This window comes from Pseudophryne corroboree, chromosome 8 (genome assembly GCF_028390025.1).
Source record: "Pseudophryne corroboree isolate aPseCor3 chromosome 8, aPseCor3.hap2, whole genome shotgun sequence".
NCBI classification, from domain to species: Eukaryota; Metazoa; Chordata; class Amphibia; order Anura; family Myobatrachidae; genus Pseudophryne; species Pseudophryne corroboree.
This window is the reverse complement of record NC_086451.1, coordinates 165,068,833-165,091,545: the sequence shown is the minus strand read 5'-3', so window position 1 is coordinate 165,091,545 and position 22,713 is coordinate 165,068,833. Positions and strand designations below refer to the sequence as shown.

The following is a 22,713-nucleotide window of genomic DNA, read 5'->3' as shown; positions in this document are numbered from 1 at the left end:
GAAACTATCCTTTGCTATATGCATTTTTTTTGTTAATTTAAGTAATCAAAACTGGGATTGATATTTTTGCTCTTTTATTTTTACTTGAAGTACAATAACTTTTACCATTTTAATTTGTTTGAATAGTATATTGACAGTATAGTTTTCTTTAAAAAATCCACTTAATTTTCTTTACCCTATTATTAAAAGGGTAATTGACAAAAACAAACTACATTGTCACCAGAAGAGCAATACAAAATGTACAAGTGATATATTAAAATCATCTTTCCAGCTTCAATTTCAATGATGCATTGGGGCAACGATTTTGTGAGAAACATCTTCACCCTTAAATAAAGATTTTCTTAATTCCTTACCTGTGTGCTAATTAGATATCACCTTGTTTTCACATTAAACAGACTTCCACATGAGAAAGCAGCAAGGATGCAGTGGCGTTAATGTTTCCTGGTGTCAACCTGTATTATTTCAGTAGAAATTGAAATGAGGATGCATCTTGCTGCCTTTCCAATTAAGCAAGTTTAATTTAGTAATAGGTGAAAAACCATCCCTACAAAGGTGTTAATCAGAGACTTGGCTTTGTGGACACTTTTCAGAGAACAAATTTGTTAGCATAAAAATAAAGCCAGAAAATGAAGAGCTGTTTAATCACTCAATTGGATTTTTTTTTGCCAGCATATTTCTTTTTCTCTGCAACCCACTGCTAAATTGTGCTTCCTATCTGTTTTTATAAAATCACTGAATCAAATCTAACTCTGATTACATCAGAGAAGGCCAGGTACCCTACACCATAACAGGGGGTTTGAAATTTTGACTTGTCTACTTAAAGATCACCAAAATCTGATAACAAGGTCAATTACGTCCCTGGATGGGATTGAACCACCAACCTTTTGGTTAGTAGCCAGACACACTAACCGATTGCGCCACAGAGACACTTTGTAAAAATTACATACTGACAAAGGCTAATAAGCATACATCTAGAACGTTTCCTAGAAAAACTTTAAAAAGTCAATAATCTGGAGAGTTTTTGTAAAATGTTTCTTCCATCAACCAACGAAGAAACACATTGGTACTTTCCCATGATGAGTGAGTGCTTCAGGATCTCTTGCACTTACATGTGCAGCAGAGTACTGCAATGGAAGCATGCTGGGCCCATAACCCAGAGGTAGGCAGATTGAAACTATCCTTTGCTATATGCATTTTTTTTGTTAATTTAAGTAATCAAAACTGGGATTGATATTTTTGCTCTTTTATTTTTACTTGAAGTACAATAACTTTTACCATTTTAATTTGTTTGAATAGTATATTGACAGTATAGTTTTCTTTAAAAAATCCACTTAATTTTCTTTACCCTATTATTAAAAGGGTAATTGACAAAAACAAACTACATTGTCACCAGAAGAGCAATACAAAATGTACAAGTGATATATTAAAATCATCTTTCCAGCTTGAATTTCAATGATGCATTGGGGCAACGATTTTGTGAGAAACATCTTCACCCTTAAATAAAGATTTTCTTAATTCCTTACCTGTGTGCTAATTAGATATCACCTTGTTTTCACATTAAACAGACTTCTACATGAGAAAGCAGCAAGGATGCAGTGGCGTTAATGTTTTCTGGTGTCAACCTGTATTATTTCAGTAGACATTGAAATGAGGATGCATCTTGCTGCCTTTCCAATGAAGCAAGTTTAATTTAGTAATAGGTGAAAAACCATCCCTACAAAGGTGTTAATCAGAGACTTGGCTTTGTGGACACTTTTCAGAGAACAAATTTGTTAGCATAAAAATAAAGGCAGAAAATGAAGAGCTGTTTAATCACTCAATTGGATTTTTTTTGCCAGCATATTTCTTTTTCTCTGCAACCCACTGCTAAATTGTGCTTCCTAGCTGTTTTTATAAAATCAATGAATCAAATCTAACTCTGATTACATCAGAGAAGGCCAGGTACCCTACACCAGAACAGGGGGTTTGAAATTTTGACTTGTCTACTTAAAGATCACCAAAATCTGATAACAAGGTCAATTACGTCCCTGGTTGGGATTGAACCACCAACCATTTGGTTAGTAGCCGGACACACTAACCGATTGCGCCACAGAGACACTTTGCTAAAAGCACATACTGACAAAGGCTAATAAACATACATCTAGAACGTTTCCTAGAAAAACTTTAAAAAGTCAATAATCTGGAGAGTTTTTGTAAGATGTTTCTTCCATCCACCAACGAAGAAACACATTGGTACTTTCCCATGATGAGTGAGTGCTTCAGGATCTCTTGCACTTACATGTGCAGCAGAGTACTGCAATGGAAGCATGCTGGGCCCATAACCCAGAGGTAGGCAGATTAAAACTATCCTCTGCTATATGCATTTTTTTTGTTAATTAAAGTAATCCAAAACTGGGATTGATATTTTTGCTCTTTTATTTTTCATTAAAGTACAATAACTTTTACCATTTTAATTTGTTTTAATAGTATATTGAAAGTATTGTTTTCTTTTAAAAATCCACTTAATTTTCTTTACCCTATTATTAAAATGGTAATTGACAAAAACAAACTACATTGTCACCAGAAGAGCAATACAAAATGTACAAGTGATATATTAAAATCATCTTTCCAGCTTGAATTTCAATGATGCATTGGGGCAACGATTTTGTGAGAAACATTTTCACCCTTAAATAAAGATTTTCTTAATTCCTTACCTGTGTGCTAATTAGATATCACCTTGTTTTCACATTAAACAGACTTCCACATGAGAAAGCAGCAAGGATGCAGTGGCGTTAATGTTTCCTGGTGTCAACCTGTATTATTTCAGTAGAAATTGAAATGAGGATGCATCTTGCTGCCTTTCCAATGAAGCAAGTTTAATTTAGTAATAGGTGAAAAACCATCCCTACAAAGGTGTTAATCAGAGACTTGGCTTTGTGGACACTTTTCAGAGAACAAATTTGTTAGCATAAAAATAAAGCCAGAAAATGAAGAGCTGTTTAATCACTCAATTGGATTTTTTTTGCCAGCATATTTCTTTTTCTCTGCAACCCACTGCTAAATTGTGCTTCCTATCTGTTTTTATAAAATCACTGAATCAAATCTAACTCTGATTACATCAGAGAAGGCCAGGTACCCTACACCATAACAGGGGGTTTGAAATTTTGACTTGTCTACTTAAAGATCACCAAAATCTGATTACAAGGTCAATTACGTCCCTGGGTGGGATTAAACCACCAACCTTTTGGTTAGTAGCCAGACACACTAACCGATTGCGCCACAGAGACACTTTGTAAAAATTACATACTGACAAAGGCTAATAAGCATACATCTAGAACGTTTCCTAGAAAAACTTTAAAAAGTCAATAATCTGGAGAGTTTTTGTAAGATGTTTCTTCCATCAACCAACGAAGAAACACATTGGTACTTTCCCATGATGAGTGAGTGCTTCAGGATCTCTTGCACTTACATGTGCAGCAGAGTACTGCAATGGAAGCATGCTGGGCCCATAACCCAGAGGTAGGCAGATTGAAACTATCCTTTGCTATATGCATTTTTTTTTGTTAATTTAAGTAATCAAAACTGGGATTGATATTTTTGCTCTTTTATTTTTACTTAAAGTACAATAACTTTTACCATTTTAATTTGTTTTAATAGTATATTGACAGTATAGTTTTCTTTAAAAAATCCACTTAATTTTCTTTACCCTATTATTAAAAGGGTAATTGACAAAAACAAACTACATTGTCACCAGAAGAGCAATACAAAATGTACAAGTGATATATTAAAATCATCTTTCCAGCTTGAATTTCAATGATGCATTGGGGCAACGATTTTGTGAGAAACATCTTCACCCTTAAATAAAGATTTTCTTAATTCCTTACCTGTGTGCTAATTAGATATCACCTTGTTTTCACATTAAACAGACTTCTACATGAGAAAGCAGCAAGGATGCAGTGGCGTTAATGTTTCCTGGTGTCAACCTGTATTATTTCAGTAGACATTGAAATGAGGATGCATCTTGCTGCCTTTCCAATGAAGCAAGTTTAATTTAGTAATAGGTGAAAAACCATCCCTACAAAGGTGTTAATCAGAGACTTGGCTTTGTGGACACTTTTCAGAGAACAAATTTGTTAGCATAAAAATAAAGCCAGAAAATGAAGAGCTGTTTAATCACTCAATTGGATTTTTTTTGCCAGCATATTTCTTTTTCTCTGCAACCCACTGCTAAATTGTGCTTCCTAGCTGTTTTTATAAAATCAATGAATCAAATCTAACTCTGATTACATCAGAGCAGGCGAGGTACCCTACACCAGAACATGGGGTTTGAAATTTTGACTTGTCTACTTAAAGATCACCAAAATCTGATAACAAGGTCAATTACGTCCCTGGGTGGGATTGAACCACCAACCATTTGGTTAGTAGCCAGACACACTAACCGATTGCGCCACAGAGACACTTTGCAAAAAGTACATACTGACAAAGGCTAATAAGCATACATCTAGAACGTTTCCTAGAAAAACTTTAAAAAGTCAATAATCTGGAGAGTTTTTGTAAGATGTTTCTTCCATCAACCAACGAAGAAACACATTGGTACTTTCCCATGATGACTGAGTGCTTCAGGATCTCTTGCACTTACATGTGCAGCAGAGTACTGCAATGGAAGCATGCTGGGCCCATAACCCAGAGGTAGGCAGATTGAAACTATCCTTTGCTATATGCATTTTTTTTGTTAATTAAAGTAATCAAAACTGGGATTGATATTTTTGCTCTTTTATTTTTACTTAAAGTACAATAACTTTTACCATTTTAATTTGTTTTAATAGTATATTGACAGTATAGTTTTCTTTCAAAAATCCACTTAATTTTCTTTACCCTATTATTAAAAGGGTAATTGACAAAAACAAACTACATTGTCACCAGAAGAGCAATACAAAATGTACAAGTGATATATTAAAATCATCTTTCCAGCTTGAATTTCAATGATGCATTGGGGCAACGATTTTGTGAGAAACATCTTCACCCTTAAATAAAGATTTTCTTAATTCCTTACCTGTGTGCTAATTAGATATCACCTTGTTTTCACATTAAACAGACTTCCACATGAGAAAGCAGCAAGGATGCTGTGGCGTTAATGTTTCCTGGTGTCAAATCGTATTATTTCAGTAGACATTGAAATGAGGATGCATCTTGCTGCCTTTCCAATGAAGCAAATTTAATTTAGTAATAGGTGAAAAACCATCCCTACAAAGGTGTTAATCAGAGACTTGGCTTTGTGGACACTTTTCAGAGAACAAATTTGTTAGCATAAAAATAAAGCCAGAAAATTAAGAGCTGTTTAATCACTCAATTGGATTTTTTTGCCAGCATATTTCTTTTTCTCTGCAACCCACTGCTAAATTGTGCTTCCTAGCTGTTTTTATAAAATCACTGAATCAAATCTAACTCTGATTACATCAGAGAAGGCCAGGTACCCTACACCATAACAGGGGGTTTGAAATTTTGACTTGTCTACTTAAAGATCACCAAAATCTGACAACAAGGTCAATTACGTCCTTGGGTGGGATTGAACCACCAACCTTTTGGTTTATAGCCGTACACACTAACTGATTGCACCACAGAGACACTTTGCAAAAGTACATACTGACAAAGGCTAATAAGCATTCATCTAAAACGTTTCCTAGAAAAACTTTAAAAAGTCAATAATCTGGAGAGTTTTTGTAAGATGTTTCTTCCATCCACCAACGAAGAAACACATTGGTACTTTCCCATGATGAGTGAGTGCTTCAGGATCTCTTGCACTTACATGTGCAGCAGAGTACTGCAATGGAAGCATGCTGGGCCCATAACCCAGAGGTAGGCAGATTAAAACTATCCTCTGCTATATGCATTTTTTTTGTTAATTAAAGTAATCCAAAACTGGGATTGATATTTTTGCTCTTTTATTTTTCATTAAAGTACAATAACTTTTACCATTTTAATTTGTTTTAATAGTATATTGAAAGTATTGTTTTCTTTTAAAAATCCACTTAATTTTCTTTACCCTATTATTAAAATGGTAGTTGACTAAAACAAACTACATTGTCACCAAAAGAGCAATACAAAATGTACAAGTGATATATTAAAATCATCTTTCCAGCTTGAATTTCAATGATGCATTGGGGCAACGATTTTGTGAGAAACATTTTCACCCTTAAATAAAGATTTTCTTAATTCCTTACCTGTGTGCTAATTAGATATCACCTTGTTTTCACATTAAACAGACTTCCACTTGAGAAAGCAGCAAGGATGCAGTGGCGTTAATGTTTCCTGGTGTCAACCTGTATTATTTCAGTAGACATTGAAATGAGGATGCATCTTGCTGCCTTTCCAATGAAGCAAGTTTAATTTAGTAATAGGTGAAAAACCATCCTTACAAAGGTGTTAATCAGAGACTTGGCTTTGTGGACACTTTTCAGAGAACAAATTTGTTAGCATAAAAATAAAGCCAGAAAATGAAGAGCTGTTTAATCACTCAATTGGATTTTTTGCCAGCATATTTCTTTTTCTCTGCAACCCACTGCTAAATTGTGCTTCCTAGCTGTTTTTATAAAATCACTGAATCAAATCTAACTCTGATTACATCAGAGAAGGCCAGGTACCCTACACCATAAGAGGGGGTTTGAAAATTTGACTTGTCTACTTAAATATCACCAAAACCTGATCACAAGGTCAATCATGTCCCTGGGTGGGATTGAACCACCAACCTTTTTGTTAGTAGCCAGACACACTAACCGATTGCGCCACAGAGATACTTTGCAAAAACTACATACTGACAAAGGCTAATAAGTATTAATCTAGAACGTTTCCTAGAAAAACTTTAAAAAGTCAATAATCTGGAGAGTTTTTGTAAGAATTTTCTTAAATCAACCAACGAAGAAACACATTGGTACTTTCCCATGATGAGTGAGTGCTTCAGGATCTCTTGCACTTACATGTGCAGCAGAGTACTGCAATGGAAGCATGCTGGGCCCATTACCCAGAGGTAGGCAGATTGAAACTATCCTCTGCTATATGCATTTTTTTTGTTAAAGTAATCCAAAACTGGGATTGATATGTTAGCTATTTTATGTTTACTTAAAGTACAATAACTTTTACCATTTTAATTTGTTTTAATAGTATATTGACAGTATTGTTTTCTTTCAAAAATCCACTTAATTTTCTTTACCCTATTATTAAAATGGTAATTGACAAAAACAAACTACATTGTCACCAGAAGAGCAATACAAAATGTACAAGTGATATATTAAAATCATCTTTCCAGCTTGAATTTCAATGATGCATTGGGGCAACGATTTTGTGAGAAACATCTTCACCCTTAAATAAAGATTTTCTTAATTCCTTACCTGTGTGCTAATTAGATATCACCTTGTTTTCACATTAAACAGTCTTCCACATGAGAAAGCAGCAAGGATGCATTGGCGTTAATGTTTCCTGGTGTCAACCTGTATTATTTCAGTAGACATTGAAATGAGGATGCATCTTGCTGCCTTTCCAATGAAGCAAGTTTAATTTAGTAATAGGTGAAAAACCATCCTTACAAAGGTGTTCATCAGAGACTTGGCTTTGTGGACACTTTTCAGAGAACATATTTGTTAGCATAAAAATAAAGCCAGAAAATGAAGAGCTGTTTAATCACTCAAATGGATTTTTTTGCCAGCATATTTCTTTTTCTCTGCAACCCACTGCTAAATTGTGCTTCCTAGCTGTTTTTATAAAATCACTGAATCAAATCTAACTCTGATTACATCAGAGAAGGCCAGGTACCCTACACCATAAGAGGGGATTTGAAATTTTGACTTGTCTACTTAAAGATCACCAAAATCTGATAACAAGGTCAATTACGTCCCTGGGTGGGATTGAACCACCAACCTTTTGGTTTATAGCCGTACACACTAACTGATTGCGCCACAGAGACACTTTGCAAAAGTACATACTGACAAAGGCTAATAAGCATTCATCTAAAACGTTTCCTAGAAAAACTTTAAAAAGTCAATAATCTGGAGAGTTTTTGTAAGATGTTTCTTCCATCCACCAACGAAGAAACACATTGGTACTTTCCCATGATGAGTGAGTGCTTCAGGATCTCTTGCACTTACATGTGCAGCAGAGTACTGCAATGGAAGCATGCTGGGCCCATAACCCAGAGGTAGGCAGATTAAAACTATCCTCTGCTATATGCATTTTTTTTGTTAATTAAAGTAATCCAAAACTGGGATTGATATTTTTGCTCTTTTATTTTTCATTAAAGTACAATAACTTTTACCATTTTAATTTGTTTTAATAGTATATTGAAAGTATTGTTTTCTTTTAAAAATCCACTTAATTTTCTTTACCCTATTATTAAAATGGTAATTGACAAAAACAAACTACATTGTCACCAGAAGAGCAATACAAAATGTACAAGTGATATATTAAAATCATCTTTCCAGCTTGAATTTCAATGATGCATTGGGGCAACGATTTTGTGAGAAACATTTTCACCCTTAAATAAAGATTTTCTTAATTCCTTACCTGTGTGCTAATTAGATATCACCTTGTTTTCACATTAAACAGACTTCCACGTGGCGTTAATGTTTCCTGGTGTCAACCTGTATTATTTCAGTAGACATTGAAATGAGGATGCATCTTGCTGCCTTTCCAATGAAGCAAGTTTAATTTAGTAATAGGTGAAAAACCATCCTTACAAAGGTGTTAATCAGAGACTTGGCTTTGTGGACACTTTTCAGAGAACAAATTTGTTAGCATAAAAATAAAGCCAGAAAATGAAGAGCTGTTTAATCACTCAATTGGATTTTTTTGCCAGCATATTTCTTTTTCTCTGTAACCCACTGCTAAATTGTGCTTCCTAGCTGTTTTTATAAAATCACTGAATCAAATCTAACTCTGATTACATCAGAGAAGGCCAGGTACCCTACACCATAAGAGGGGGATTGAAATTTTGACTTGTCTACTTAAAGATCACCAAAATCTGATAACAAGGTCAATTACGTCCCTGGGTGGGATTGAACCACCAACCTTTTGGTTAATAACCATACACACTAACTGATTGCGCCACAGAGACACTTTGCAAAAGTACATACTGACAAAGGCTAATAAGCATTCATCTAAAACGTTTCCTAGAAAAACTTTAAAAAGTCAATAATCTGGAGAGTTTTTGTAAGATGTTTCTTCCATCAACCAACGAAGAAACACATTGGTACTTTCCCATCATGAGTGAGTGCTTCAGGATCTATTGCACTTACATGTGCAGCAGAGTACAGCAATGGAAGCATGCTGGGCACATAACCCAGAGGTAGGCAGATTGAAACTATCCTCTGCTATATGCATTTTTTTTTGTCAATTAAAGTAATCCAAAACTGGGATTGATATGTTGGCTCTTTTATTTTTACTTACAGTACAATAACTTTTACCATTTTAATTTGTTTTAATAGTATATTGACAGTATTGTTTTCTTTCAAAAATCCACTTAATTTTCTTTACCCTAATATTAAAATGGTAATTGACAAAAACAAACTACATTGTCACCAGAAGAGCAATACAAAATGTACAAGTGATATATTAAAATCATCTTTCCAGCTTGAATTTCAATGATGCATTGGGGCAACGATTTTGTGAGAAACATTTTCACCCTTAAATAAAGATTTTCTTAATTCCTTACCTGTGTGCTAATTAGATATCACCTTGTTTTCACATTAAACAGACTTCCACATGAGAAAGCAGCAAGGATGCAGTGGCGTTAATGTTTCCTGGTGTCAACCTGTATTATTTCAGTAGACATTGAAATGAGGATGCATCTTGCTGCCTTTCCAATGAAGCAAGTTTAATTTAGTAATAGGTTAAAAACCATCCTTACAAAGGTGTTAATCAGAGACTTGGCTTTGTGGACACTTTTCAGAGAACAAATTTGTTAGCATAAAAATAAAGCCAGAAAATTAAGAGCTGTTTAATCACTCAATTGGATTTTTTTTGCCAGCATATTTCTTTTTCTCTGCAACCCACTGCTAAATTGTGCTTCCTAGCTGTTTTTATAAAATCACTGAATCAAATCTAACTCTGATTACATCAGAGAAGGCCAGGTACCCTACACCAGAACAGGGGGATTTGAAATTTTTACTTGTCTACTTAAAGATCACCAAAATCTGATAACAAGGTCAATTACGTCCCTGGGTGGGATTGAACCACCAACCTTCTGGTTATTAGCCGTGCACACTAACTGATTGCGCCACAAAGACACTTTGCAAAAGTATATACTGACAAAGGCTAATAAGCATTCATCTAAAACGTTTCCTAGAAAAACTTTAAAAAGTCAATAATCTGGAGAGTTTTTGTAAAATGTTTCTTCCATCAACCAACGAAGAAACACATTGGTACTTTCCCATGATGAGTGAGTGCTTCAGGATCTCTTGCACTTACATGTGCAGCAGAGTACAGCAATGGAAGCATGCTGGGCCCATAACCCAGCGGTAGGCAGATTGAAACTATCCTCTGCTATATGCATTTTTTTTTGTTAATTAAAGTAATCCAAAACTGGGATTGATATTTTGGCTCTTTTATTTTTACTTAAAGTACAATAACTTTTACCATTTTAATTTGTTTTAATAGTATATTGACAGTATTGTTTTCTTTCAAAAATCCACTTAATATTCTTTACCCTATTATTAAAATGGTAATTGACAAAAACAAACTACATTGTCACCAGAAGAGCAATACAAAATGTACAAGTGATATATTAAAATCATCTTTCCAGCTTGAATTTCAATGATGCATTGGGGCAACGATTTTGTGAGAAACATCTTCACCCTTAAATAAAGATTTTCTTAATTCCTTACCTGTGTGCTAATTAGATATCACCTTGTTTTCACATTAAACAGACTTCCACATGAGAAAGCAGCAAGGATACAGTGGCGTTAATGTTTCCTGGTGTCAACCTGTATTATTTCAGTAGACATTGAATTGAGGATGCATCTTGCTGCCTTTCCAATGAAGCAAGTTTAATTTAGTAATAGGTGAAAAACCATCCCTACAAAGGTGTTAATCAGAGACTTGGCTTTGTGGACACTTTTCAGAGAACAAATTTGTTAGCATAAAAATAAAGCCAGAAAATGAAGAGCTGTTTAATCACTCAATTGGATTTTTTTTGCCAGCATATTTCTTTTTCTCTGCAACCCACTGCTAAATTGTGCTTCCTAGCTAATTTTATAAAATCACTGAATCAAATCTAACTCTGATTACATCAGAGAAGGCCAGGTACCCTACACCATAACAGGGGGTTTGAAATTTTGTCTTGTCTACTTAAAGATCACCAAAATCTGATAACAAGGTCAATTACGTCCCTGGTTGGGATTGAACCACCAACCTTTTGGTTAGTAGCCGGACACACTAACCGATTGCGCCACAGAGACACTTTGCAAAAAGTACATACTGACAAAGTCTAATAAGCATACATCTAGAACGTTTCCTTGAAAAACTTTAAAAAGTCAATAATCTGGAGAGTTTTTGTAAGATGTTTCTTCCATCAACCAATGAAGAAACACATTGGTACTTTCCCATGATGAGTGAGTGCTTCAGGATCTCTTGCACTTACATGTGCAGCAGAGTACTGCAATGGAAGCATGCTGGGCCCATAACCCAGAGGTAGGCAGATTGAAACTATCCTTTGCTATATGCTTTTTTTTTTTTGTTAATTTAAGTAATCAAAACTGGGATTGATATTTTTGCTCTTTTATTTTTACTTAAAGTACAATAACTTTTACCATTTTAATTTGTTTTAATAGTATATTGACAGTATAGTTTTCTTTAAAAAATCCACTTAATTTTCTTTACCCTATTATTAAAAGGGTAATTGACAAAAACAAACTACATTGTCACCAGAAGAGCAATACAAAATGTACAAGTGATATATTAAAATCATCTTTCCAGCTTGAATTTCAATGATGCATTGGGGCAACGATTTTGTGAGAAACATCTTCACCCTTAAATAAAGATTTTCTTAATTCCTTACCTGTGTGCTAATTAGATATCACCTTGTTTTCACATTAAACAGACTTCTACATGAGAAAGCAGCAAGGATGCAGTGGCGTTAATGTTTCCTGGTGTCAACCTGTATTATTTCAGTAGACATTGAAATGAGGATGCATCTTGCTGCCTTTCCAATGAAGCAAGTTTAATTTAGTAATAGGTGAAAAACCATCCCTACAAAGGTGTTAATCAGAGACTTGGCTTTGAGGACACTTTTCAGAGAACAAATTTGTTAGCATAAAAATAAAGCCAGAAAATGAAGAGCTGTTTAATCACTCAATTGGATTTTTTTTTTGCCAGCATATTTCTTTTTCTCTGCAACCCACTGCTAAATTGTGCTTCCTAGCTGTTTTTATAAAATCAATGAATCAAATCTAACTCTGATTACATCAGAGAAGGCCAGGTACCCTACACCATAACAAGGGGTTTGAAATTTTGACTTGTCTACTTAAAGATCACCAAAATCTGATAACAAGGTCAATTACGTCCCTGGGTGGGATTGAACCACCAACCTTTTGGTTAGTAGCAGGACACATTAACCGATTGCGCCACAGAGACACTTTGCAAAAAGACCATACTGACAAAGGCTAATAAGCATACATCTAGAACGTTTCCTAGAAAAACTTTAAAAAGTCAATAATCTGGAGAGTTTTTGTAAGATGTTTCTTCCATCAACCAACGAAGAAACACATTGGTACTTTCCCATGATGACTGAGTGCTTCAGGATCTCTTGCACTTACATGTGCAGCAGTGTACTGCAATGGAAGCATGCTGGGCCCATAACCCAGAGGTAGGCAGATTGAAACTATCCTTTGCTATATGCATTTTTTTTGTTAATTTAAGTAATCAAAACTGGGATTGATATTTTTGCTCTTTTATTTTTACTTAAAGTACAATAACTTTTACCATTTTAATTTGTTTTAATAGTATATTGACAGTATAGTTTTCTTTAAAAAATCCACTTAATTTTCTTTACCCTATTATTAAAAGGGTAATTGACAAAAACAAACTACATTGTCACCAGAAGAGCAATACAAAATGTACAAGTGATATATTAAAATCATCTTTCCAGCTTGAATTTCAATGATGCATTGGGGCAACAATTTTGTGAGAAACATCTTCACCCTTAAATACAGATTTTCTTAATTCCTTACCTGTGTGCTAATTAGATATCACCTTGTTTTCACATTAAACAGACTTCTACATGAGAAAGCAGCAAGGATGCAGTGGCGTTAATGTTTCCTGGTGTCAACCTGTATTATTTCAGTAGACATTGAAATGAGGATGCATCTTGCTGCCTTTCCAATGAAGCAAGTTTAATTTAGTAATAGGTGAAAAACCATCCCTACAAAGGTGTTAATCAGAGACTTGGCTTTGTGGACTTTTTTCAGAGAACAAATTTGTTAGCATAAAAATAAAGCCAGAAAATGAAGAGCTGTTTAATCACTCAATTGGATTTTTTTTTGCCAGCATATTTCTTTTTCTCTGCAACCCACTGCTAAATTGTGCTTCCTAGCTGTTTTTATAAAATCAATGAATCAAATCTAACTCTGATTACATCAGAGAAGGCCAGGTACCCTACACCATAACAGGGGGTTTGAAATTTTGACTTGTCTACTTAAAGATCACCAAAATCTGATAACAAGGTCAATTACATCCCTGGGTGGGATTGAACCACCAACCTTTTGGTTAGTAGCCGGACACACTAACCGATTGCGCCACAGAGACACTTTGCAAAAAGTACATACTGACAAAGGCTAATAAGCATACATCTAGAACGTTTCCTAGAAAAACTTTAAAAAGTCAATAATCTGGAGAGTTTTTGTAAGATGTTTCTTCCATCAACCAACGAAGAAACACATTGGTACTTTCCCATGATGACTGAGTGCTTCAGGATCTCTTGCACTTACATGTGCAGCAGAGTACTGCAATGGAAGCATGCTGGGCCCATAACCCAGAGGTAGGCAGATTGAAACTATCCTTTGCTATATGCATTTTTTTTTGTTAATTTAAGTAATCAAAACTGGGATTGATATTTTTGCTCTTTTATTTTTACTTAAAGTACAATAACTTTTACCATTTTAATTTGTTTTAATAGTATATTGACAGTATAGTTTTCTTTAAAAAATCCACTTAATTTTCTTTACCCTATTATTAAAAGGGTAATTGACAAAAACAAACTACATTGTCACCAGAAGAGCAATACAAAATGTACAAGTGATATATTAAAATCATCTTTCCAGCTTGAATTTCAATGATGCATTGGGGCAACGATTTTGTGAGAAACATCTTCACCCTTAAATAAAGATTTTCTTAATTCCTTACCTGTGTGCTAATTAGATATCACCTTGTTTTCACATTAAACAGACTTCTACATGAGAAAGCAGCAAGGATGCAGTGGCGTTAATGTTTCCTGGTGTCAACCTGTATTATTTCAGTAGACATTGAAATGAGGATGCATCTTGCTGCCTTTCCAATGAAGCAAGTTTAATTTAGTAATAGGTGAAAAACCATCCCTACAAAGGTGTTAATCAGAGACTTGGCTTTGTGGACACTTTTCAGAGAACAAATTTGTTAGCATAAAAATAAAGCCAGAAAATGAAGAGCTGTTTAATCACTCAATTGGATTTTTTTTTGCCAGCATATTTCTTTTTCTCTGCAACCCACTGCTAAATTGTGCTTCCTAGCTGTTTTTATAAAATCAATGAATCAAATCTAACTCTGATTACATCAGAGAAGGCCAGGTACCTTACACCATAACAGGGGGTTTGAAATTTTGACTTGTCTACTTAAAGATCACCAAAATCTGATAACAAGGTCAATTACGTCCCTGGTTGGGACTGAACCACCAACCTTTTGGTTAGTAGCCGGACACACTAACTGATTGCGCCACAGAGACACTTTGCAAAAAGTGCATACTGACAAAGGCTAATAAGCATACATCTAGAACGTTTCCTAGAAAAACTTTAAAAAGTCAATAATCTGGAGAGTTTTTGTAAGATGTTTCTTCCATCAACCAACAAAGAAACACATTGGTACTTTCCCATGATGACTGAGTGCTTCAGGATCTCTTGCACTTACATGTGCAGCAGAGTACTGCAATGGAAGCATGCTGGGCCCATAACCCAGAGGTAGGCAGATTAAAACTATCCTCTGCTATATGCATATTTTTTTGTTAATTAAAGTAATCCAAAACTGGGATTGATATTTTTGCTCTTTTATTTTTCATTAAAGTACAATAACTTTTACCATTTTAATTTGTTTTAATAGTATATTGAAAGTATTATTTTCTTTAAAAAATCCACTTAATTTTCTTTACCCTATTATTAAAATGGTAATTGACAAAAACAAACTACATTGTCACCAGAAGAGCAATACAAAATGTACAAGTGATATATTAAAATCATCTTTCCAGCTTGAATTTCAATGATGCATTGGGGCAACGATTTTGTGAGAAACATCTTCACCCTTAAATAAAGATTTTCTTAATTCCTTACCTGTGTGCTAATTAGATATCACCTTGTTTTCACATTAAACAGACTTCCACATGAGAAAGCAGCAAGGATGCAGTGGCGATAATGTTTCCTGGTGTCAACCTGTATTATTTCAGTAGACATTGAAATGAGGATGCATCTTGCTGCCTTTCCAATGAAGCAAGTTTAATTTAGTAATAGGTGAAAAACCATCCCTACAAAGGTGTTAATCAGAGACTTGGCTTTGTGGACACTTTTCAGAGAACAAATTTGTTAGCATAAAAATAAAGTCAGAAAATGAAGAGCTGTTTAATCACTCAATTGGATTTTTTTTTGCCAGCATATTTCTTTTTCTCTGCAACCCACTGCTAAATTGTGCTTCCTAGCTGTTTTTATAAAATCAATGAATCAAATCTAACTCTGATTACATCAGAGAAGGCCAGGTACCCTACACCATAACAGGGGGTTTGAAATTTTGACTTGTCTACTTAAAGATCACCAAAATCTGATAACAAGGTCAATTACATCCCTGGGTGGGATTGAACCACCAACCTTTTGGTTAGTAGCCAGACACACTAACCGATTGCGCCACAGAGACACTTTGCAAAAAGTACATACTGACAAAGGCTAATAAGCATACATCTAGAACGTTTCCTAGAAAAACTTTAAAAAGTCAATAATCTGGAGAGTTTTTGTAAGATGTTTCTTCCATCAACCAACGAAGAAACACATTGGTACTTTCCCATGATGACTGAGTGCTTCAGAATCTCTTGCACTTACATGTGCAGCAGAGTACTGCAATGGAAGCATGCTGGGCCCATAACCCAGAGGTAGGCAGATTGAAACTATCCTTTGCTATATGCATTTTTTTTGTTAATTTAAGTAATCAAAACTGGGATTGATATTTTTGCTCTTTTATTTTTACTTAAAGTACAATAACTTTTACCATTTTAATTTGTTTTAATAGTATATTGACAGTATAGTTTTCTTTAAAAAATCCACTTAATTTTCTTTACCCTATTATTAAAAGGGTAATTGACAAAAACAAACTACATTGTCACCAGAAGAGCAATACAAAATGTACAAGTGATATATTAAAATCATCTTTCCAGCTTGAATTTCAATGATGCATTGGGGCAACGATTTTGTGAGAAACATCTTCACCCTTAAATAAAGATTTTCTTAATTCCTTACCTGTGTGCTAATTAGATATCACCTTGTTTTCACATTAAACAGACTTCCACATGAGAAAGCAGCAAGGATGCAGTGGCGTTAATGTTTCCTGGTGTCAACCCGTATTATTTCAGTAGACATTGAAATGAGGATGCATCTTGCTGCCTTTCCAATGAAGCAAATTTAATTTAGTAATAGGTGAAAAACCATCCCTACAAATGTGTTAATCAGAGACTTGGCTTTGTGGACACTTTTCAGAGAACAAATTTGTTAGCATAAAAATAAAGCCAGAAAATTAAGAGCTGTTTAATCACTCAATTGGATTTTTTTGCCAGCATATTTCTTTTTCTCTGCAACCCACTGCTAAATTGTGCTTCCTAGCTGTTTTTATAAAATCACTGAATCAAATCTAACTCTGATTACATCAGAGAAGGCCAGGTACCCTACACCATAAGAGGGGGTTTGAAATGTTGACTTGTCTACTTAAAGATCACCAAAATCTGATCACAAGGTCAATTACGTCCCTGGGTGGGATTGAACCACCAACCTTTTGGTTTATAGCCGTTTACACTAACTGATTGCGCCACAGAGACACTTTACAAAAGTATATACTGACAAAGGCTAATAAGCATTCATCTAAAACGTTTCCTAGAAAAACTTTAAAAAGTCAATAATCTGGAGAGTTTTTGTAAGATGTTTCTTCCATCCACCAACGAAGAAACACATTGGTACTTTCCCATGATGAGTGAGTGCTTCAGGATCTCTTGCACTTACATGTGCAGCAAAGTACTGCAATGGAAGCATGCTGGGCCCATAACCCAGAGTTAGGCAGATTAAAACTATCCTCTGCTATATGCATATTTTTTTGTTAATTAAAGTAATCCAAAACTGGGATTGATATTTTTGCTCTTTTATTTTTCATTAAAGTACAATAACTTTTACCATTTTAATTTGTTTTAATAGTATATTGAAAGTATTATTTTCTTTAAAAAATCCACTTAATTTTCTTTACCCTATTATTAAAATGGTAATTGACAAAAACAAACTACATTGTCACCAGAAGAGCAATACAAAATGTACAAGTGATATATTAAAATCATCTTTCCAGCTTGAATTTCAATGATGCATTGGGGCAACGATTTTGTGAGAAACATCTTCACCCTTAAATAAAGATTTTCTTAATTCCTTACCTGTGTGCTAATTAGATATCACCTTGTTTTCACATTAAACAGACTTCCACATGAGAAAGCAGCAAGGATGCAGTGGCGATAATGTTTCCTGGTGTCAACCTGTATTATTTCAGTAGACATTGAAATGAGGATGCATCTTGCTGCCTTTCCAATGAAGCAAGTTTAATTTAGTAATAGGTGAAAAACCATCCTTACAAAGGTGTTAATCAGAGACTTGGCTTTGTGGACACTTTTCAGAGAACAAATTTGTTAGCATAAAAATAAAGCCAGAAAATGAAGAGCTGTTTAATCACTCAATTGGATTTTTTTGCCAGCATATTTCTTTTTCTCTGCAACCCACTGCTAAATTGTGCTTCCTAGCTGTTTTTATAAAATCACTGAATCAAATCTAACTCTGATTACATCAGAGAAGGCCAGGTACCCTACACCATAAGAGGGGGTTTGAAATTTTGACTTGTCTACTTAAAGATCACCAAAATCTGATAACAAGGTCAATTACGTCCCTGGGTGGGATTGAACCACCAACCTTTTGGTTAATAGCCATACACACTAACTGATTGCGCCACAGAGACACTTTGCAAAAGTACATACTGACAAAGGCTAATAAGCATTCATCTAAAACGTTTCCTAGAAAAACTTTAAAAAGTCAATAATCTGGAGAGTTTTTGTAAGATGTTTCTTCCATCAACCAACGAAGAAACACATTGGTACTTTCCCATGATGAGTGAGTGCTTCAGGATCTACTGCACTTACATGTGCAGCAGAGTACAGCAATGGAAGCATGCTGGGCACATAACCCAGAGGTAAGCAGATTGAAACTATCCTCTGCTATATGCATTTTTTTTTGTTAATTAAAGTAATCCAAAACTGGGATTGATATTTTGGCTCTTTTATTTTTACTTAAAGTACAACAACTTTTACCATTTTAATTTGTTTTCATAGTATATTGACAGTATTGTTTTCTTTCAAAAATCCACTTAATTTTCTTTACCCTATTATTAAAATGGTAATTGACAAAAACAAACTACATTGTCACCAGAAGAGCAATACAAAATGTACAAGTGATATATTAAAATCATCTTTCCAGCTTGAATTTCAATGATGCATTGGGGCAACGATTTTGTGAGAAACATCTTCACCCTTAAATAAAGATTTTCTTAATTCCTTACCTGTGTGCTAATTAGATATCACCTTGTTTTCACATTAAACAGACTTCTACATGAGAAAGCAGCAAGGATGCAGTGGCGGTAATGTTTCCTGGTGTCAACCTGTATTATTTCAGTAGACATTGAAATGAAGATGCATCTTGCTGCCTTTCCAATGAAGCAAGTTTAATTTAGTAATAGGTGAAAAACCATCCCTACAAAGGTGTTAATCAGAGACTTGGCTTTGTGGACACTTTTCAGAGAACAAATTTGTTAGCATAAAAATAAAGCCAGAAAATGAAGAGCTGTTTAATCACTCAATTGGATTTTTTTTTCCAGCATATTTCTTTTTCTCTGCAACCCACTGCTAAATTGTGCTTCCTAGCTGTTTTTATTAAATCACTGAATCAAATCTAACTCTGATTACATCAGAAAAGGCCAGGTACCCTACACCATAACAGGGGGTTTGAAATTTTGACTTGTCTACTTAAAGATCACCAAAATCTGATAACAAGGTCAATTACGTCCCTGGGTGGGATTGAACCACCAACCTTTTGGTTAGTAGCCAGACACACTAACCGATTGCGCCACAGAGACACTTCGCAAAAAGTACCTACTGACAAAGGCTAATAAGCATACATCTAGAACGTTTCCTAGAAAAACTTTAAAAAGTCAATAATCTGGAGAATTTTTGTAAAATGTTTCTTCCATCAACCAACGAAGAAACACATTGGTACTTTCCCATGATGAGTGAGTGCTTCAGGATCTCTTGCACTTACATGTGCAGCAGAGTACTGCAATGGAAGCATGCTGGGCCCATAACCCAGAGGTAGGCAGATTGAAACTATCCTTTGCTATATGCATTTTTTTTGTTAATTTAAGTAATCAAAACTGGGATTGATATTTTTGCTCTTTTATTTTTACTTGAAGTACAATAACTTTTACCATTTTAATTTGTTTGAATAGTATATTGACAGTATAGTTTTCTTTAAAAAATCAACTTAATTTTCTTTACCCTATTATTAAAAGGGTAATGACAAAAACAAACTACATTGTCACCAGAAGAGCAATACAAAATGTACAAGTGATATATTAAAATCATCTTTCCAGCTTGAGTTTCAATGATGCATTGGGGCAACGATTTTGTGAGAAACATCTTCACCCTTAAATAAAGATTTTCTTAATTCCTTACCTGTGTGCTAATTAGATATCACCTTGTTTTCACATTAAACAGACTTCCACATGAGAAAGCAGCAAGGATGCAGTGGCGTTAATGTTTCCTGGTGTCAACCTGTATTATTTCAGTAGAAATTGAAATGAGGATGCATCTTGCTGCCTTTCCAATGAAGCAAGTTTAATTTAGTAATAGGTGAAAAACCATCCCTACAAAGGTGTTAATCAGAGACTTGGCTTTGTGGACACTTTTCAGAGAACAAATTTGTTAGCATAAAAATAAAGCCAGAAAATGAAGAGCTGTTTAATCACTCAATTGGATTTTTTTTCCCAGCATATTTCTTTTTCTCTGCAACCCACTGCTAAATTGTGCTTCCTATCTGTTTTTATAAAATCACTGAATCAAATCTAACTCTGATTACATCAGAGAAGGCCAGGTACCCTACACCATAACAGGGGGTTTGAAATTTTGACTTGTCTACTTAAAGATCACCAAAATCTGATAACAAGGTCAATTACGTCCCTGGGTGGGATTGAACCACCAACCTATTGGTTAGTAACCAGACACACTAACCGATTGCGCCACAGAGACACTTTGTAAAAAGTACGTACTGACAAAGGCTAATAAGCATACATCTAGAACGTTTCCTAGAAAAACTTTAAAAAGTCAATAATCTGGAGAGTTTTTGTAAGATGTTTCTTCCATCAACCAACGAAGAAACACATTGGTACTTTCCTATGATGAGTGAGTGCTTCAGGATCTCTTGCACTTACATGTGCAGCAGAGTACTGCAATGGAAGCATGCTGGGCCCATAACCCAGAGGTAGGCAGATTGAAACTATCCTTTGCTATATGCATTTTTTTTGTTAATTTAAGTAAACAAAACTGGGATTGATATTTTTGCTCTTTTATTTTTACTTAAAGTACAATAACTTTTACCATTTTAATTTGTTTTAATAGTATATTGACAGTATTGTTTTCTTTCAAAAATCCACTTAATTTTCTTTACCCTATTATTAAAATGGTAATTGACAAAAACAAACTACATTGTCACCAGAAGAGCAATACAAAATGTACAAGTGATATATTAAAATCATCTTTCCAGCTTGAATTTCAATGATGCATTGGGGCAACGATTTTGTGAGAAACATCTTCACCCTTAAATAAAGATTTTCTTAATTCCTTACCTGTGTGCTAATTAGATATCACCTTGTTTTCACATTAAACAGACTTCCACATGAGAAAGCAGCAAGGATGCAGTGGCGTTAATGTTTCCTGGTGTCAACCCGTATTATTTCAGTAGACATTGAAATGAGGATGCATCTTGCTGCCTTTCCAATGAAGCAAATTTAATTTAGTAATAGGTGAAAAACCATCCCTACAAAGGTGTTAATCAGAGACTTGGCTTTGTGGACACTTTTCAGAGAACAAATTTGTTAGCATAAAAATAAAGCCAGAAAATTAAGAGCTGTTTAATCACTCAATTGGATTTTTTTGCCAGCATATTTCTTTTTCTCTGCAACCCACTGCTAAATTGTGCTTCCTAGCTGTTTTTATAAAATCACTGAATCAAATCTAACTCTGATTACATCAGAGAAGGCCAGGTACCCTACACCATAAGAGGGGGTTTGAAATGTTGACTTGTCTACTTAAAGATCACCAAAATCTGATCACAAGGTCAATTACGTCCCTGGGTGGGATTGAACCACCAACCTTTTGGTTTATAGCCGTTCACACTAACTGATTGCGCCACAGAGACACTTTGCAAAAGTATATACTGACAAAGGCTAATAAGCATTCATCTAAAACGTTTCCTAGAAAAACTTTAAAAAGTCAATAATCTGGAGAGTTTTTGTAAGATGTTTCTTCCATCCACCAACGAAGAAACACATTGGTACTTTCCCATGATGAGTGAGTGCTTCAGGATCTCTTGCACTTACATGTGCAGCAAAGTACTGCAATGGAAGCATGCTGGGCCCATAACCCAGAGGTAGGCAGATTAAAACTATCCTCTGCTATATGCATATTTTTTTGTTAATTAAAGTAATCCAAAACTGGGATTGATATTTTTGCTCTTTTATTTTTCATTAAAGTACAATAACTTTTACCATTTTAATTTGTTTTAATAGTATATTGAAAGTATTATTTTCTTTAAAAAATCCACTTAATTTTCTTTACCCTATTATTAAAATGGTAATTGACAAAAACAAACTACATTGTCACCAGAAGAGCAATACAAAATGTACAAGTGATATATTAAAATCATCTTTCCAGCTTGAATTTCAATGATGCATTGGGGCAACGATTTTGTGAGAAACATCTTCACCCTTAAATAAAGATTTTCTTAATTCCTTACCTGTGTGCTAATTAGATATCACCTTGTTTTCACATTAAACAGACTTCCACATGAGAAAGCAGCAAGGATGCAGTGGCGATAATGTTTCCTGGTGTCAACCTGTATTATTTCAGTAGACATTGAAATGAGGATGCATCTTGCTGCCTTTCCAATGAAGCAAGTT

The 22,713-nt window shown here is 34.6% G+C and overlaps 5 non-coding genes across 5 annotated transcripts; all 5 read right to left on the bottom strand.

Moving 5' to 3' along the window:
- Positions 1–853: 853 nt before the first annotated feature.
- On the bottom strand, positions 854–927 carry TRNAS-ACU (transfer RNA serine (anticodon ACU)). The gene has a single exon. It is a non-coding gene; the product is annotated as a tRNA-Ser (tRNA).
- A 2,265-nt stretch (positions 928–3,192) lies between these two features.
- On the bottom strand, positions 3,193–3,266 carry TRNAS-ACU (transfer RNA serine (anticodon ACU)). The gene has a single exon. It is a non-coding gene; the product is annotated as a tRNA-Ser (tRNA).
- A 1,096-nt stretch (positions 3,267–4,362) lies between these two features.
- Positions 4,363–4,436, bottom strand: TRNAS-ACU (transfer RNA serine (anticodon ACU)). Its single transcript has one exon. It is a non-coding gene; the product is annotated as a tRNA-Ser (tRNA).
- Positions 4,437–16,036: 11,600 nt separating this feature from the next.
- TRNAS-ACU (transfer RNA serine (anticodon ACU)) lies at positions 16,037–16,110 on the bottom strand. Its single transcript has one exon. It is a non-coding gene; the product is annotated as a tRNA-Ser (tRNA).
- Positions 16,111–19,543: 3,433 nt separating this feature from the next.
- On the bottom strand, positions 19,544–19,617 carry TRNAS-ACU (transfer RNA serine (anticodon ACU)). The gene has a single exon. It is a non-coding gene; the product is annotated as a tRNA-Ser (tRNA).
- Positions 19,618–22,713: the final 3,096 nt, after the last annotated feature.